Source organism: Lepidochelys kempii, chromosome 6 (genome assembly GCF_965140285.1).
Source record: "Lepidochelys kempii isolate rLepKem1 chromosome 6, rLepKem1.hap1, whole genome shotgun sequence".
NCBI lineage: Eukaryota > Metazoa > Chordata > Testudines > Cheloniidae > Lepidochelys > Lepidochelys kempii.
In genome coordinates, this window is record NC_136385.1 from 58,100,425 (window position 1) to 58,118,175 (window position 17,751).

The 17,751-nt window shown below is 43.4% G+C and overlaps 1 protein-coding gene across 2 annotated transcripts in view; it reads left to right on the plus strand.

Annotated features, from left to right (window-relative positions):
- The first annotated feature begins 484 nt into the window (after positions 1–484).
- Positions 485–17,751, plus strand: part of ACCS (1-aminocyclopropane-1-carboxylate synthase homolog (inactive)) — an 86,822-nt gene continuing 69,555 nt past the window's right edge. For both annotated transcript variants that reach the window (XM_073348052.2, XM_073348054.2), the window contains exon 1: positions 485–583. The gene's annotated coding sequence lies outside the window, so the exon portion shown is untranslated. The remainder of the gene's footprint in view (positions 584–17,751) is intronic.

Sequence of the window (17,751 nt, forward strand, 5' to 3'; positions counted from 1 at the left end):
AGGACACTTCACTGTGCATGCTTCTCCCCCTGGGGAAAGGATTAGAGAATGAACAATGGGTGACACTGTACGGGGAGACTTTGGCAAACCAGTAAAGTGCCTGAAACCACTATGGCTTTTTGCTAAAACCAGCCAAGTCAGCAGGCTGTAAATAGCCAAGTCAGCAGGCTTAGCTTAACCAAGGATGGAGGGGAGGGGGGTTTTTGGTGCCACAGAGAGGGCAGCTTGATCTCCTGTCCTTCCTGATAAGGATTGTGTTGAAGTTGCTGATACATGCATCTTAGAAGAGCAGGATCTGCCCCAGGAATGTCTATTGGGGCCTCAAGGCTGCAAACTCTGGGAAAAACCCACACCTGGTTAATCGATAATCAGGAGGAGCCTTTTGCTTGCCCATTGGAACTGCTTGCTTAACAAGTTTTCTTTAAGGGACATGTCATTCTATTACTAATGTATAAATAACAGGGGAAAGTTTGAGGTTGGGGGACTCTTCAGGACTGGACTCTTTTTCTCTCTGGATGCATCTCGTGCTTCCCAGCAGCAGACGGGCTGCCACTGTGCCACTCGAGAGTCACATTCAGCTTTGGTAATTATCAAGGGTTGGGGGTGTTTTACTAACCTCTTGCGGACGTGTGTATAAGCGCTTGAGACTAAGTAAAGTTTAGTTTTAAGTGAAAGCACTCTTGTGTTGTCCTGTTTGTGCCAGCCATCTATGGGTCGGATGGCTGTCTCCCCTGATTTATTTCCTGACACCACCTCGCACAGAGTAAAAGTTACCAAGAGCTTTGGGTTGAAAGAATCCCGGGTAACAACAGATGTGTTGTAATATCGCTTAATGCTCCCCTGTAAGGTACTCAGATACTGTGATGATAAACACAGTATAAGAACCTATGTAGACGAGAATAGATAAGCAGTTACTTTCTTTGGTATTATTTATACAGTGATTATATGTGTGTATTGCACTTTACAGATACTTAAAATACACAGTCTCTGATGTTAAGAGCTGTACTTGGGAAGCCATTTGTGGTACATAACAAATTACTGAACCTACAAATGTATGAACAATGATATGTATGGTTGTTTCAGCAGATAGCACTATTTATATTATCTACATAAACAGATCTCTCTTTTATATATGTAAGCAGAGTCAGGATGAGCTCTACCCTGACATCTGGTGGCGAGTCATGGTGGATTGTGGAAAAGAACTTTAAGGGCTGATCTCATTTGCATAGGCACACCCACCCTGCCTAGATAGTCACTTTGGCTGCTCTAGGAGCCCCAGTTTCTGTTGTTGGTGCAGGAATAAATTGTTGTTATCCTGATTATGTGAATCCAGGACAGTGGAACTGTACTTGGCCTTTTGTTAGGATGGAGGGACTCACCATCAACTAAGCAGCACTTGCTAAGCAAGGGTCATGGGTTCCAAAACCCAGTGAAGAGAGAGAGGTTGAGGGACAAATATTAATACTTGGTGGTATGGCTTGCCTTACATGCTAATTGCACTTTTTCCTCTCTCCACTGTGGAATATCAGAGCTAATTTTGATTCCATTAGGAATCTAGTTACAGGCTGCTGAGCTGACTGCACTTTGAGCCTCAGTGCTGGTACACCACTGCCCCCCCCCCGGCTACAAGCTGAAATCACAAAAGAGCTAAACTTACTAAGAGCTGAAATCACTGAGTGTTGTGTTAAGTAGTGGAGGAGCCTGAAGATATCTTGCAGAGCCGTTTACGGGACAGCTGGCAGAGCGGAGTGGCTGGTGGAGCAGAGCAGTTTGTTGGATGCCTGGAGCAGCTCATAGAATCATAGAATATCAGGGTTGGAAGGGACCCCTGAAGGTCATCTAGTCCAACCCCCTGCTCAAAGCAGGACCAATTCCCAGTTAAATCATCCCAGCCAGGGCTTTGTCAAGCCTGACCTTAAAAACCTCTAAGGAAGGAGATTCTACCACCTCCCTAGGTAACGCATTCCAGTGTTTCACCACCCTCTTAGTGAAAAAGTTTTTCCTAATATCCAATCTAAACTTCCCCCACTGCAACTTGAGACCATTACTCCTCGTTCTGTCATCTGCTACCATTGAGAACAGTCTAGAGCCATCCTCTTTGGAACCCCCTTTCAGGTAGTTGAAAGGAGCTATCAAATCCCCCCTCATTCTTCTCTTCTGCAGGCTAAACAATCCCAGCTCCCTCAGCCTCTCCTCATAAGTCATGTGTTCTAGACCCCTAATAATTTTTGTTGCCCTTCGCTGGACTCTCTCCAATTTATCCACATCCTTCTTGTAGTGTGGGGCCCAAAACTGGACACAGTACTCCAGATGAGGCCTCACCAATGTTGAATAGAGGGGAATGATCACATCCCTCGATCTGCTCGCTATGCCCCTACTTATACATCCCAAAATGCCATTGGTCTTCTTGGCAACAAGGGCACACTGCTGACTCATATCCAGCTTCTTGTCCACTATCACCCCTAGGTCCTTTTCCGCAGAACTGCTGCCTAGCCATTCGGTCCCTAGTCTGTAGCGGTGCATTGGATTCTTCCATCCTAAGTGCAGGACCCTGCACTTATCCTTATTGAACCTCATCAGAGTTCTTTTGGCCCAATCCTCCAATATGTCTAGGTCCTTCTGTATCCTATCCCTCCCCTCCAGGGTATCTACCACTCCTCCCAGTTTAGTATCATCCGCAAATTTGCTGAGAGTGCAATCCACACCATCCTCCAGATCATTTATGAAGATATTGAACAAAACCGGCCCCAGGACCGACCCCTGGGGCACTCCACTCGATACCGGCTGCCAACTAGACATGGAGCCATTGATCACTACCCGTTGAGCCCGACAATCTAGCCAGCTTTCTACCCACCTTATAGTGCATTCATCCAGCCCATACTTCCTTAACTTGCTGACAAGAATACTGTGGGAGACCGTGTCAAAAACTTTATGCTAAAGTCAAGATACAATACATCCACTGCTTTCCCTTCATCCACAGAACCAGTAATCTCATCATAAAAGGCAATTATATTAGTCAGGCATGACCTTCCCTTGGTGAATCCATGCTGGCTGTTCCTGATCACTTTCCTCTCATGTAAGTGCTTCAGGATTGATTCTTTGAGGACCTGCTCCATGATTTTTCTGGGGACTGAGGTGAGGCTGACTGGCCTGTAGTTCCCTGGCTCCTCCTCCTTCCCTTTTTTAAAGATTGGCACTACATTAGCCTTTTTCCAGTCATCTGGGACTTCCCCCGTTCACCACGAGTTTTCAAAGATAATGGCCAATGGCTCTGCAATCACAGCCGCCAATTCCTTCAGCACTCTTGGATGCAACTCGTCCGGCCCCATGGACTTGTGCACATCCAGCTTTTCTAAATAGTCCCTAACCACCTCTATCTCCACAGAGGGCTGGCCATCTCTTCCCCATTTTGTGATGCCCAGCGCAGCAGTCTGGGAGCTGACCTTGTTAGTGAAGACAGAGGCAAAAAAAGCATTGAGTACATTAGCTTTTTCCACATCCTCTGTCACTAGGTTGCCTCCCTCATTCAGTAAGGGGCCCACACTTTCCTTGGCTTTCTTCTTGTTGCCAACATACCTGAAGAAACCCTTCTTGTTACTTTTGACATCTCTCGCTAGCTGCAGCTCCAGGTGCGATTTGGCCCTCCTGATATCATTCCTACATGCCTGAGCAATGTTTTTATACTCTTCCCTGGTCATATGTCCAACCTTCCACTTCTTGTAAGCTTCTTTTTTATGTTTAAGATCCGCTAGGATTTCACCATTAAGCCAAACTGGTCGCCTGCCATATTTACTATTCTTTAGACTCATCGGGATGGTTTGTCCCTGTAACCTCAACAGGGATTCCTTGAAATACAGCCAGCTCTCCTGGACTCCTTTCCCCTTCAAGTTAGTCCGCCAGGGGATCCTGGCCATCCGTTCCCTGAGGGAGTTGAAGTCTGCTTTCCTGAAGTCCAGGGTCCGTATCCTGCTGCTTACCTTTCTTCCCTGCGTCAGGATCCTGAACTCAACCAACTCATGGTCACTGCCTCCCAGATTCCCATCCACTTTTGCTTCCCCCACTAATTCTACCCGGTTTGTGAGCAGCAGGTCAAGAAAAGCGCCCCCCCTAGTTGGCTCCTCTAGCACTTGCGCCAGGAAATTGTCCCCTATGCTTTCCAAAAACTTCCTGGATTGTCTATGCACCGCTGTATTGCTCTCCCAGCAGATATCAGGAAAATTAAAGTCACCCATGAGAATCGGGGCATGCGATCTAGTAGCTTCCGTGAGCTGCCGGAAGAAAGCCTCATCCCCCTGGTCCGGTGGGGGTGGCTGGCAGAGCGATTTGTGGGACGGCTGGTGAAGTGGAGTGGAGCCCCATGGAGAGGTGGGGCAATCAGCTTTGGACCATGTAAGGTGCCCCTTAAACCCCGCCCCCATCTCCACCCAGGTTGGGAGGTAAAACTCTGCAGATAAATTTTCAAACTCTGGGGCTGTCCTGACCAGGGACAGACTTTTGGGTTGTTGGACTTTTGGGACTTTGGGTGATTTTGGGTTGCTGGTTTCAAGAACCAAAGGGAAACGACATGCCTCAATTTGCTTGGGGTGGGGTTTTTGCTCATGGGTTGTGTTATGAATCCTGTTGGTGGTGTTTCCCCAACATAATGCCACATTGTTTCTCTCTGTTATTAAAAGGCTTTTGCTACACTCAGACTCTGTTTGCAAGAGGGGAAGTATTGCCTCTTGGAGGCGCCCAGCGGGGGTGGTATATATTTGTCCCAGGTCACTGGGTGGGGGCTCTAGCCGATTTTGCATTGTGTTATTGGAATGGAACCCCTAGATACTGAACCCGGCCCGTGTTGCTGCCAACTCTGACGGGCAGAAGGGTTACATATATACCTCTTGTAACACCTGCCTCAAGAAGCTCACAGTCAGTTTGAACTTAACACAGAGTGAGGGGGCTACACACAAGGTAGGGATGGTTAAAAGAAGTGTTGCAATAGTGTGTACTTATGAGAGATGCTGACTGTCATGTGCCTATCTTGTTAATTCCTCCCTGGATTTTTTTTTCAGTATCTACTTTAGAATATTTTTCTATCTTGGGGGGGGGGGGAAATCATGGAGGGAGAGGGTTGAAAGTTGATCTGTCTTGCTCCCAGTCATCACCTTCTGACACCATGTCTCCGTAAAGATGAGAACCCTAGAGTTTAGAGCTGAAAAAGATCTATTAGGTAGAGCTGTTAAAAAGTCAGCCAAAAAAAAATTCCCAAAAATTTTAGGGGCTTACCAAATTTATTGAATTTTTTTTAAAAGGACCAACTGGTCAAAAACCAAACAATGAACCCTTTTTATCCATTTGTGGGGGGGTCAAATTTTCAGCAAAAAATTTAATTGAAAAATGTTGGCCAGGTTTACTATTAAGGGCAGTGGGGAGGGTCTGCATCAATCATCAGGCCCCTACAGTTTGGTTCCCAACAGGACATCATCTAGTGTTTTTGTCAAACCTAGTTTTAAATATCCTGAATGATTGGGCTGGTACCGCTTTCTTAAGGGCGATTATCCAGGCTTCAGCTTTAGGGATATTCAGCCTCAAAAAATCATGAAATTAGATTAAAAATCATGAGGTTTTTTTAAAAACAATTATACATTTTGGGTTATTTTTATTTGACCCTTTCGTGTGCACTCAGTTTTTCTGTGACTATGAGAACTAGAAACTTTTATTTTAATGTGAAAGCTGAGATTCTCACCTAATCACATGCTTCTAGAAACTGGGACTTCTAATAAAACATCAGATATTTCAAGACTGGCAATAAAATCATGAAAGTTGGCAACACTGCCTTCCATATAAACACACAGCCCTTACTTGTCACTAAACCAAGTTATAAGGAGTCAGTTAGTTATTTGAATTATTTTTCCTAAATACCTCCTGAGATACCTGTAGGAGTCGACAGTTTCCAGATCTTGCCTGAAGAAGGATTTTCAAGAACATATAACCTCGATATATATGCACATCATGGGCGGCGGCTATCACAGGCCAGGGGAGGCTCCTCCCCAAACAGCCCTGCATGGCCCCACCCACACTCCTCCCCCAGGCCGCTTCCTGCTGGGGCTAGTGTGGTCCGGCCTGCGGCCCAAGACTCCGGGCAGCTGGGGCCAGTGCTTGCACTGCACTCTGGTGCTCTGGGGTGTTGTAGAAGCCAGGCAAGGTACTAACAAACATCAACATCTGAACACCACACGGGGCTGGGGGCTGCGCAGCCTGCCCCTCTCTCCGGGGCTGGGGGCACTGGGGGCTGCACTCTCGGTGCTCCAGGGCTGGGGCACTGGGGCCTGCGCCGCCCGCCTGCCCGGTGCTCCAGGGCTGGAGGCGCTTGGGTATCCCGGGGCTAGGGCGGTGGGGCTGGCAGCCGCAGTGCGGGGTTCTGAGCTCTAGTGGGGGAGGGGAGAAGAAAGGGCAGGGGCTAGCTTCCCCAAGCCGGTGGTTCACACACCACCCATGATGCACATGCACACACTTGTCATCTTTTCTTAAAGGGCAGAAGGAAATGAAGGCTCCTGTACAGTAAATTGGCCAATGGAGCTGGCTCCTAACCGCAGGGGACCTTTGCTGATTCAGTGAAAATAGTATAAGCAGCTCCAGCTCCCAGAACATCTCTCTTCCAGGCAGGGATGCCCCCTTAATGTCTAGTGAGAATAATGGCTCTGAGAGGTTCATGCAACCTCTGTTCAGCTCCTTGCTGTTAGTGACACATTTGGAGCTCACCTGGTATCCCCTCTGCCTCAGGAGCTATGCCAGCAGATCCTTGTGTAGCATAAAGTGGTTTGGAAGGTAGCAGAAACTGTGTATCTGGCTTATGGTCTCAGTAATTGATTGTTTGAATAAAGTGAAACCCTCATGCTCCTGAATGTCCCTGAGCCTTTAACTCTCAATTCTTTTGTTCATTACAAAGAAGTCCTGGTCAGTGCAGTCCCCTAATATCATTCCAAAGAGTCTGAATGTGGCCCTGTTTTGCCCTCCTGATTAGGTAGATTCTTCTGATCTGTGCCATGGGAGATCTCATTTGGCCAGCTGTGATTGTCACCTGATAACCAGACTCTAGAGCAGATGTAACTGATTAGGGCAGACTTCTGCATTTGGTGACTGGATTTTTGTGTACAGTATGTGCATCCTGCATGTTGGCACAACCAAAAGTGTGGTCTGCAGGCAGAAATGATATGTTTTTTTCTGCTTTTTTTGGGGGGAGACAGATATCCTGATGATGAGTCAAGACAAGTTGCTGCTCTGCTTCCTGTAGATCAACAGCAAGACATCTGGTGTTGCCTTTTCAGTTGTATGTCTATTTAGCCACAGCCCCAAATCAGAACCAGATGGTGGCAGTCTGGGATTTTTTTAAACAAACATATTCTGTGTAGCATTATTCTGTTTTGAGTTCCTGTTTCCTTTCCCATCTGTCTGAGAAGCTGATTCATAAATCTACTGTACATGCTTCCTCCCTCCTCACTCCACTACTCTCCAGATTCCAATAAGACAGTTTGCAGGCATGGGTTTACATTGCTCACTAGACTTGTGCAAAGCATGGCGAATTCGCATCAGAGTGGTTTTGTGTCAACTTTTTTTGTTCTTGTTTTCACCCGCTTAGGGTTTGAATCCTCCTGAGTTTTCTGGATTTGAATGACCCCAAAATCACAAAACAAAACTCCATTGAAATGGACAGGTTTCATCTGGTTTTGCATCATTCATTCAATGCAAAGTGAGTGTAAAAGCCTACCATTCTGATTTGGTAGTATTTTCACCCACTGTGCATAGTCCTAAGTAACAATACCAGGGTCAAGGCCAGGGAGAAATAGGTTCATGAGCTGGACAAAAATATTCCCAAAGAAATTTTAAAACCTCCAAACTGGAAGTTTTCTCATTTTATTTTGATTTGGGGGGAAACTGTCTAATTTTATAAAAATGCAAAATTTTACATTTAAAAGTGTAAGCCAGATTCTACTCTGTTACTCCAGTGTAAATGTAGGTTAACTTCATTGACTTCAGTAGAGTTATTCTGGATTTACATTTGTTACACTGAAACAAGACTTTAGCCCCATGTCCCTGTTTTTCCCCCTCTCCAAATATCCTTTTTCCTTTCAAATGTTGTCAGCTATGTGAGGACAATTCCCATTTAAGTTTTCTTCTTTATTCTATTGAAGAAACTTTTTTTAAAAAGAGATGTACTCTGCCTTGTAATTACAAATAATAATTAAAATTTCCTCTGTATCACACACACATTTTCCTCTGAGATTTTTAATAATTTTATAGGTCAGCAGGGTTTTAACCAGGCATGCATTGCCAAGAAAGCTGTGCACCTCTTTAAAGACTTTTCATAGAGTCATAGATTTTAAGACCAGAAGGGACCATTATGATCAACTAGTCTTACCTCCAGCATAACACAGGCCAGAGAACCTCACCATATAATTTGTTCTTCAAGCCCATAACTTCAGTTTGAGTTATAGCATATCTTTTAAACAGATATTCAGTCTTGATTTAAAGACTCCAAGTGATTGAGAATCTGTCACATCCCTAGGTAAATTGTTCCAGTAGTTAATTACCCTCATTATAAAATTGTGCCTTATTTCTAGTTCGGTTTTGTCTAGCTCTGTTGGATCTTGTGATGCCTTCTTATGCTAGATTTAACAGCCCTCTGCTATCAGACATCTCTTCCCCATGCAGGTACTAGATTGTGATCAAGGCACCTCTTAACCTTCTCTTGGTTAATCTAAACAGATTGAGCTTCTTAAATTTCTCACTCTAAGGCAGGTTTTCCAGACCCCAAGTCTTTCTTGCAGCTCTTTTCTGAACCCTTCATAATTTGTCAACATTCTTTTTCAAGTGTCAACACCAGAACTGGACACATTATTCCAGTAACAGTCTCAGTAGTGCTGTGTACAGAAGTTTTACCACCTCCTTAGTCCTACTTGATATTCCCCAGCTTATCCATTCAAGAATCATGTTCATTCTTTTAGCTACAGCACCACACTGGGAGTTCATATTCAGCTGATTATCTACCATGAGGCCGAGTCCTTTTCAGAGTCGCTGCTTTCAAGACACACTCCCCCCATCAAATAAGTGTGAGCTACATTCTTTTTTTCTAGATGCACAACCTAACATTTGGTTTCAGAGCAGCAGCCAGGTTCGTCTGTATCCGCAAAAAGAATAGGAGGACTTAGTCTCTAAGGTGCCACAACACATTTATTTGAGCATAAGCTTTCGTACAGCTCACTTCATCAGATGCATTCAGTGGAAAATACAGTGAGGAGATTTATATACACAGAGAACATGAAACAATGGGTGTTATCATACACACTGTAAGGAGAGTGATCACTTAAGATGAGCTAATACCAGCAGGAGAGCACGAGGGGTGGGAGAGGGGACCTTTTGTAGTAATAATCAAGGTGGGCCATTTCCAGCAGTTGACAATTTCCAGCAGTTGTAAGAATGCTTGATAGAGATCTTGTAGGTGTTTGTCTCTGTCTGAGGGGTTGGGGCAAATGTGGTTGTATCGTAGAGCTTGGCTGTAGACAATGGATTGTGTGATGTGATCTGGGTGAAAGCTGGAGGCATGTAGGTAGGAATAGTGGTCAGTAGGTTTCCGGTGAACTTTGTGACTTTGTCCTCACCTATAACTATTTCACATTTGGGGGCAATGTATACCTTCAAACCAGCGGCACTGCTATGGGTACCCGCATGGCCCCACAGTATGCGAACATTTTTATTGCTGACTTAGAACAACGCTTCCTCAGCTCTCGTCCCCTAATGCCCCTACTCTACTTGCGCTATATTGATGACATCTTCATCATCTGGACCCATGGAAAAGAAGCCCTTGAGGAATTCCACCATGATTTCAACAATTTCCATCCCACCATCAACCTCAGCCTGGACCAGTCCACACAAGAGATCCACTTCCTGGACACTACGGTGCTAATAAGCAATGGTCACATAAACACCACCCTATACCGGAAACCTACTGACCGCTATTCCTACCTACATGCCTCCAGCTTTCACCCAGATCACATCACACGATCCATTGTCTATAGCCAAGCTCTACTATACAACCACATTTGCTCCAACCCCTCAGACAGAGACAAACACCTACAAGATCTCTATCAAGCATTCTTACAACTACACTACCCACCTGCTGAAGTGAAGAAACAGATTGACAGAGCCAGAAGAGTACCCAGAAGTCACCTACTACAGGACAGGCCCAACAAAGAAAATAACAGAACGCCACTAGCCATCACCTTCAGCCCCCAACTAAAACCTCTCCAACGCATCATCAAGGATCTACAACCTATCCTGAAGGACGACCCATCACTCTCACAGATCTTCGGAGACAGGCTAGTCCTTGCTTACAGACAGCCCTGCAGCCTGAAGCAAATACTCACCAGCAACCACACACCACACAACAGAACCACTAACCCAGGAACCTATCCTTGCAACAAAGCCCGTTACCAATTGTATCCACATATCTATTCAGGGGACACCATCACAGAGCCTAATAACATCAGCCACACTATCAGAGGCTCGTTCACCTGCACATCTACCAATGTGATATATGCCATCATGTGCCAGCAGTGCCCCTCTGCCATGTACATTGGTCAAACTGGACAGTCTCTACGTGAAAGAATAAATGGACACAAATCAGATGTCAAGAATTAAAACATTCATAAACCAGTCAGAGAACACTTCAATCTCTCTGGTCACTCGATTACAGACCTAAAAGTCGCAATATTACAACAAAAAGACTTCCAAAACAGACTCCAATGAGAGACTGCTGAATTGGAATTAATTTGCAAACTGAATACAATTAACTTAGGCTTGAATAGAGACTGGGAGAGGATGGGTCATTACACAAAGTAAAACTATTTCCCCATGTTTATTTCCCACAACCCCACCCCCACTGTTCCTCAGACGTTCTTGTCAACTGCTAGAAATGGCCCACCTTGATTATCACTACAAAAGGTTTTCTTCTTCTCTCCCCCCTCCCCCCCCCCCACTCTCCTGCTGGAATTAGCTCACCTTAAGTGATCACTCTCCTTACAGTGTCTTTGATAACACCCATTGTTTCATGTCTCTGTGTATATAAATCTCCCCACTGTATTTTCCACTGAATGGATCCGATGAAGTGAGCTGTAGCTCATGAAAGCTTATGCTCCAATAAATTTGTTCGTCTCTAAGGTGCCCCAACTACTCCTTTTATTTTAACATTTGATTGTTGTTGTGTTAAAAATCGTGTTGTTCCAAGGAGCCCACCTTACCAAGTGATTCAGATCAATCTGAATAACTAAACTGCCCCTATCATTACTTACCACTCCACCATCATTTACCACTCTGTGGGGCCTCACTAGAAGCAACCACATAGGATGATGATTCCCCATTTACAAATTACTTTTTGCAATCTAACAGTTAACCAGTATTTAATCTATTTACTATGGGCTTCAGTGATATTGTACAGTACTATTTTTTAGCAGAATGTTACGCAGGCCTAAATCAAACTCCTTACCGAAGTCTAAGAATATTATGTCAACACAGTTACCTTTATCAACTAAACTTATGACCTCATAAAAAAAAACTATACCAAGTTTGTTTGAGAAGACTTACTATCCATAAAAAATGTTGATTGGCATTAATTATGCTACCATTTTTAATTCTTTACTGATTGAGTCCTATATTAGCCTTTTCATGATTTTGCCTCAGATTGATGTCAAGGTAACTAGCATATACATTCCCAAGTCATCCTTTTTATCCTTTTTAAATATTAGCACAACATTGGCTTTTTATCTAGCCTTCTGGAACTCCTGCCATGTTTGAAGATTTAGTAAAAAGCAATATTAATGATTCATAGAGCTCCTCACCCAATTCTTTTAACACTTTTATGTACAAGTTATCCAGTCCTGCAGATTTAGAAAAGTTTAACTTTTAATAGTTGCTGTTTACCATTCCCCCTACTTGTTGATGGAATAATATGTACTTCATTATCACTTTAAAATAATCCTTCATCTTTCAAAATACAGAACAGAAATATTCAATACTTCTGCCTTTTCTGAATCATGATTGACAATTTTACCATTCTTGTCTAGACCTATACTATTGCTAGGATTTCTTTTGTTCCTGATATATTTAAATAATTTCTTAATGTCCTTAACTCTACCGGCCACAGACTTTTCATTAATGCTTAAGCTTTCCTTATTAATTGTCTATTTCCTAACAGCTGATTTATACTCATTGCAATCAACTTCTCCATTTTTCCATTTGTAGATATGGAATTATATTATACTCTCTATATATAAAATTGATGGTTTCTGAGAGGGAAAGTCATCAAGACCTAATTTCTTGTGTTATAAGCAAACAGAATATAGTCCTGACCAGTCTATATATATATATATTTTTTTAAGTAAGAAGCCTTCTTTTGTAGCTGTGAATTGTGGGGGGTTTAGGCATCTAATAAAGCATTCTTAAGCAATTCCCATTATTATTAATATTTTGGGGTTTAAATATTTCCTCCCACTCAATCTTGCTCATGATTATTTTCAATTTTGGGAATTTGTCCCTTTTAAAGCACCAAGTATATATCTATTACTGGTCAGGACTATATTCTGTTTGCTTTTAACAAAAGAAATCAGGTCTTGATGACTTGCACCATGGTCAGCAACCATTGATTTTTAGTTCAGAGATCAAGTCATTTTAATCTATCAGAACGAAGCCTAATATAGACTAACCCTGACTTGGTGACAACATATTTTGAGTTAGAAAGGTATCTTCTATAATTTTTAGAAACTACAAGAATGTTTTACTAGTGGCAGCATGTGACCTCCAGCACATCTACCCCACTTTGAAATCCCCCATGATGATGCAGTTTTTCTTTCTACACATAATAAATAGCTGCTGGAGGAGTGGCTCATCCTGTCCCCTCCTCTGATTTGGTGGGCTTTAACAGAGCCCCACCAGTATCCTGTCTTGGGGTTTATCAATGAGACACGGATCCACAAGTATTCTAGTGTGACGTTGCACTCCATATTTTTTATGGAAATATGCTTATGAGTGTGAATATGATGTAACTGGAATATGCTTTATGCAAAAGGTCTCTTATAAGGTATCATAATAAAGGTTATAACCTACTGAATATATTCCTCCTATTTGTATGCATGTATCATTCTCGCATCTGAAGCTAGACATATGAAGTATAATTCTGAGGTCCTATTGTAATTATGCAAAGTGTGGGCCATTAATGGTGGTTTAGAGTCTTGATGGCTCCCATTGACTCGGACAATTGGTTGTAAATGGTTTATTTACCTGTAAGTCTTCCTGTGTATGTGTGGGCCAACCCAGGAAGAATGGAGACTAGGGGTCTTACAGTGACATGTGACCATGTCACATGATACCGAAATCCATCTTAATCCTTGTACTTTTCCATTGATGAGGCAGGGGTGGGGACAAGCACCGACAAAAGATTCTTGCCATGTGCCAAAGCTATAAAAGGGGGTGGAGCAGAACAAAAGGGGCAGCCAGTCATGAGAAACCCCCTGCTTACCACCTGAGATGTCTGCTGGAACTAACAAGGACTCTACCAGGGGAAAGGATTGGACCCAGACTAGGAAGGAGTCTCATCTGTGAATGAAGCTTTTTGGAACATCTCTGAGGGTGAGATATTACTTGTAATCAGTTTCTTAATGTATTAGGCTTAGCCTTGCATGTTTTTGCTTTATTTTGCTTGGTGACTTACTTTGTTCTGTCTGTTATTACTTGAAACCACTTAAATCCTACTTTTTATACTTAATAAAATCACTTTTGTTAATTAATAAACCCAGAGTAAGTGGTAATACCGGGGGGGCGCAAACAGCTGTGCATATCTCTCTATCAGTGTTATCGAGGGCAGACAATTTATGAACTTACTCTGTATAAAGCTTATACAGGGTAAAACAGATTTATTTGGGGTTCAGGCTCCCAGAAAGGCTGAACACTGGCCTCTGGGAAAGTCCCTGTTAACTGAGAAGCCTCTGGGCTGAGTGAATCTCAGTTTCAGTGAACTGCAGATAGGCATGGCCCAACCTCTGAGTCTGTGCTGGAGTGTCTAACTCAGCAAGACAGGAGTGGAGGGGCGCCTGTTCTGGCAGGAGGGTTGTTCTCAGTGGTATCCCAGCTCATCGAGTGACAGTCTCGAGGGGAGTCTCTGTGACCGAATCTATCACATCTAGGTCTTATCCTTATGACTTGTCAATAGCTCAAAAGCAATTGATTTTGTCTTTAATATAAAGTGCCAACCACTCTCCTCCTCTGCCAACTCTGTCATTCTTATATGCGTGTATCCAGTGATTTTTAACATTCCAAGCATGTTAATTGTCTCACTGGGTTTCAGTAATACCTCATTTCACAAATGAATATTTCAGTTTCTCTTTTTTATTACTTCCTTGGACTTTCATTGTTTGAATCCTTATTATATATTATAAATATCCATTCCTAGGTCCTTGTATAAGTTGATAGTTAATTAGTGGAATAATAGTTTACAGTGTTTGTCAAGGCTGATTCCCCACTCTGGCACTTCAAGTGCAGAAGGTGGGGGCCCACAAGGATTCTAAAAATTAATACTGACCACTCCAGGTTTGTATTAAACTCACAAGATTACAGCTTTTCTCTGACCTTGGATGGGTAGATGCTGCCACCACCCAAGTGCAAAACTCCCTTTTGAAGCCCAGAAAGGCGCACTTGGGAATTCCTTCCTGAGTGTTACCCTCAAGCCCTTTCAGTCACACACACACACACACACACACACACACACACACTTACACACTCTGGGGAAGAGCTGAGAAAGAAAACAAAGGAAATCATCTGTTGCCACCAACTAATTAAACAACATATGCACAAACCTCTTAGGACACAAAAATCCAATCCTGTTCTTAAAAAAAGGTAAATTTTATTAAAAACAAAAAAGAAAGAAAATACATTTGGAACTTAGGCTTTTTGCTAGATTTAAAAAAAAACAATTACAAGGATTAAGCATCAAGATAGCTCTCTTGAGGTCCATCTTAAAGGTTACAAGCAAAACAAAAGCACCTGGGGTTAGCAAAGAGGAGTCCACAAGCCATAAAGAAATAGAAGAGATAAACCTAATCGCATCTTCCTAGACATTTCCTGATCTACTTACATATCTGGGGTTTCAAATGAGTAGTTTCTAGGTATGGTCTGGTGATTTTCATACCTGGCCCACAGCTTTTTACAGCATAGCTCCAGCCCTGTCTCTGCTCTATCTCCTCTCTCCAGAGAACAACAACAGATAGACAAAGGGGAAGTTTTTTCCCAATTTTAAAAAGTTCTAGCATTCCCATTGGCTCTTTTGGTCAGGAGCCCACTCCCTTCCTTTTACCTATGGACTTTTTTAACCCTTTACAGGTAAAGCAAGTAGAAAACAGCTACTAACAGGGATTTTATAGCTAACTGGCTGGCTGGGTGCCCATAAAAGGGAGCTACTGCCACTCCCTTCATTTATCACAGTGTTAGGAATGAGAAATGCATGTAATCAGTGTAACGTGGAGCCAGATGCCAGCCCCCATCACTTTTAAAGATGTAAATGTGTTCTACAGAGTGTAGAGGCCCAGTGTACAATGCTCCATTTTAATTTGAATTACATGCTGCAATCTGAAGTCCCCATGGGCTGCACTTCTGTACTGAAGGTGCAGGTGGATATGGGCTGAACCATTGAACTCGGGATCACATTTAGGCATTGCTTTGCCCCTGAGTTAGAACCTTAGACAGCAGGACCCTTCTCTGCCTTAATGTCTAATTTATACCCTTGTTTATATAGCCATGTTCTCCATGTGTTTTTCTTGCCATGGATTCAGTTGTTTTGAATATGGGAGGTGCAGTGGTTGGCATGTATATTGTACACTCTGTTCTTTCAGCAGATTTAGTTTAGTCTATCCGGTGTGTGGATTATTTTTTACAAAAGGGGCATTTTTTATTGAATGCCATCATTGGTCTAAATATTTGGTTCAGCTTCCAGTCTGGCAAATCCGGTGAGATAAGAGTGGAAATCTTCTATTCCTAGTCTGGCTAAGAGGAAGCCTCAGTGTTTTCTAAGAAAGCTTTATTTCAGGGCTTGAGAACATCTGAACAAAATAAATACTTACTCTGCCTTTCTCTATCTGAATGTCAGAGTTTTCTCAGGCTGCTCTTGTCTGTGGTTTTTGTCTGTATTCCATTTCCAGGATGACAGCAGGGGAATAGGTTGACAGCCAGACACATCCCAGGTGGGAACTAGCTCTGGGGATAGAAGTGCCTTCTGCACAGAAGGGGTCTATTACTGTGGTTTTGGCAAAGCTGAATCAGTGACTTCATTTGATCTGAAGTGCCAGGAACAGCCGTCAACTTCTGTCCCAGGGCATTCTCCTTACTGAAACAATGGACTGAATGCTGCCCATCAAGGTGAGAATCCTGCTCTAGTGTCTGATGTCCAGGACTGTGTTCTATGCTGTTGAGGAAGAGAGCCCATGTCCCTTGGATAAAAAAGGTACTATGTTCATGATGACCCATCAGCGTGAAATATTACATATAGACTGAGACCTTATTACTTGTTAATAACAACTGGTGTGCTGCCAGCTTTACAGACCTATAAGAAAAGCAGTGCTCTTATTCTGCTCTCAATTACACTGGTATTTTAGTGGTGTAACTCCATTGGCTTCAATGGAGTTACTGTTAATTTACATCAGTCTAAGAACAGGATCAGGTCCCTGCCCTGAGGAGTTTATAAACAAAGACCTGATTTTCAGAGTGGTTGAGTATCTGTAGCCCCTGCTGAATCCAACTGGAATTGTAGGTGCTCAACAATTCTGAAACTCTGGCTGGTAGAGGCTCTTGGAGTGCAGAGTGCCTTCAACTCCCACTGACTGGCAGGGTCAGACCTTAAACAACAAATAATGATGGCTGAGCATTGGGGACAGGGAGCGATGAGGAAAGAGGACAGACTGGCAAACAAAGGAAGAGGGGGCTCTGCCCTGAGGAGCAGGAATATGGATCATATAGTTTGCTCTGTTACATTTTCTTTTTTTCAACTTTGCGTGAGCAGGCATCATGGTGTGAGTCACTGAAGTTGGAATGAGGATTAAGGATGTGCATCAAAAGGGGAAGGGAGCACAAGATGCACAGGTGGGCACACAGGAAGAGTGAGCAGTTGCAGGTGTAGAGACAGCATGTCAATAGGTCCAAAGCTGCTAGTAGGGGCCTTCCTGGTTCACCTTGTGTCACTGCTTACACCTGTATAAAGTGAGTGTCAGAAACTCCCATCTGTGTGAGTGAGTGGAGGATACTGATCTGGTAGCATTTTACACCTACCTTGTAGAGGGGTAAGTGATGCTCCAGGTGGCAGGCCATGAAGAATCAGGACCCATGGTGTGTTATAGAGAGAGGAACAGGCAGAGCGCATTGGGTATGAAAGGGAAGACAAGACACGAGAGCAGAAATATAGCCACAGACAGAGCCTCAAAAGTCAGGAAGAGGAGTTTGAGAGGATAAGGATGGGAGAAGAGAGAGAGACCCAAGAAAGGATGCATGTGGGGAGAGTATGGTTGAAGAAAAAGATAGTTTTCTCTGCAGAGATCCAGGAGAGAAGTACCACAGTCATTGTGATGGGTTCAGTCACAGAAACCCCCTTGGGACTGTCATCTGACATGCTCAAATTACCTCTGAGCCCATTTTCCCTGCGAGCTTGGGACTCCAGAACCCTGCCTTGTTGAGCCAGAC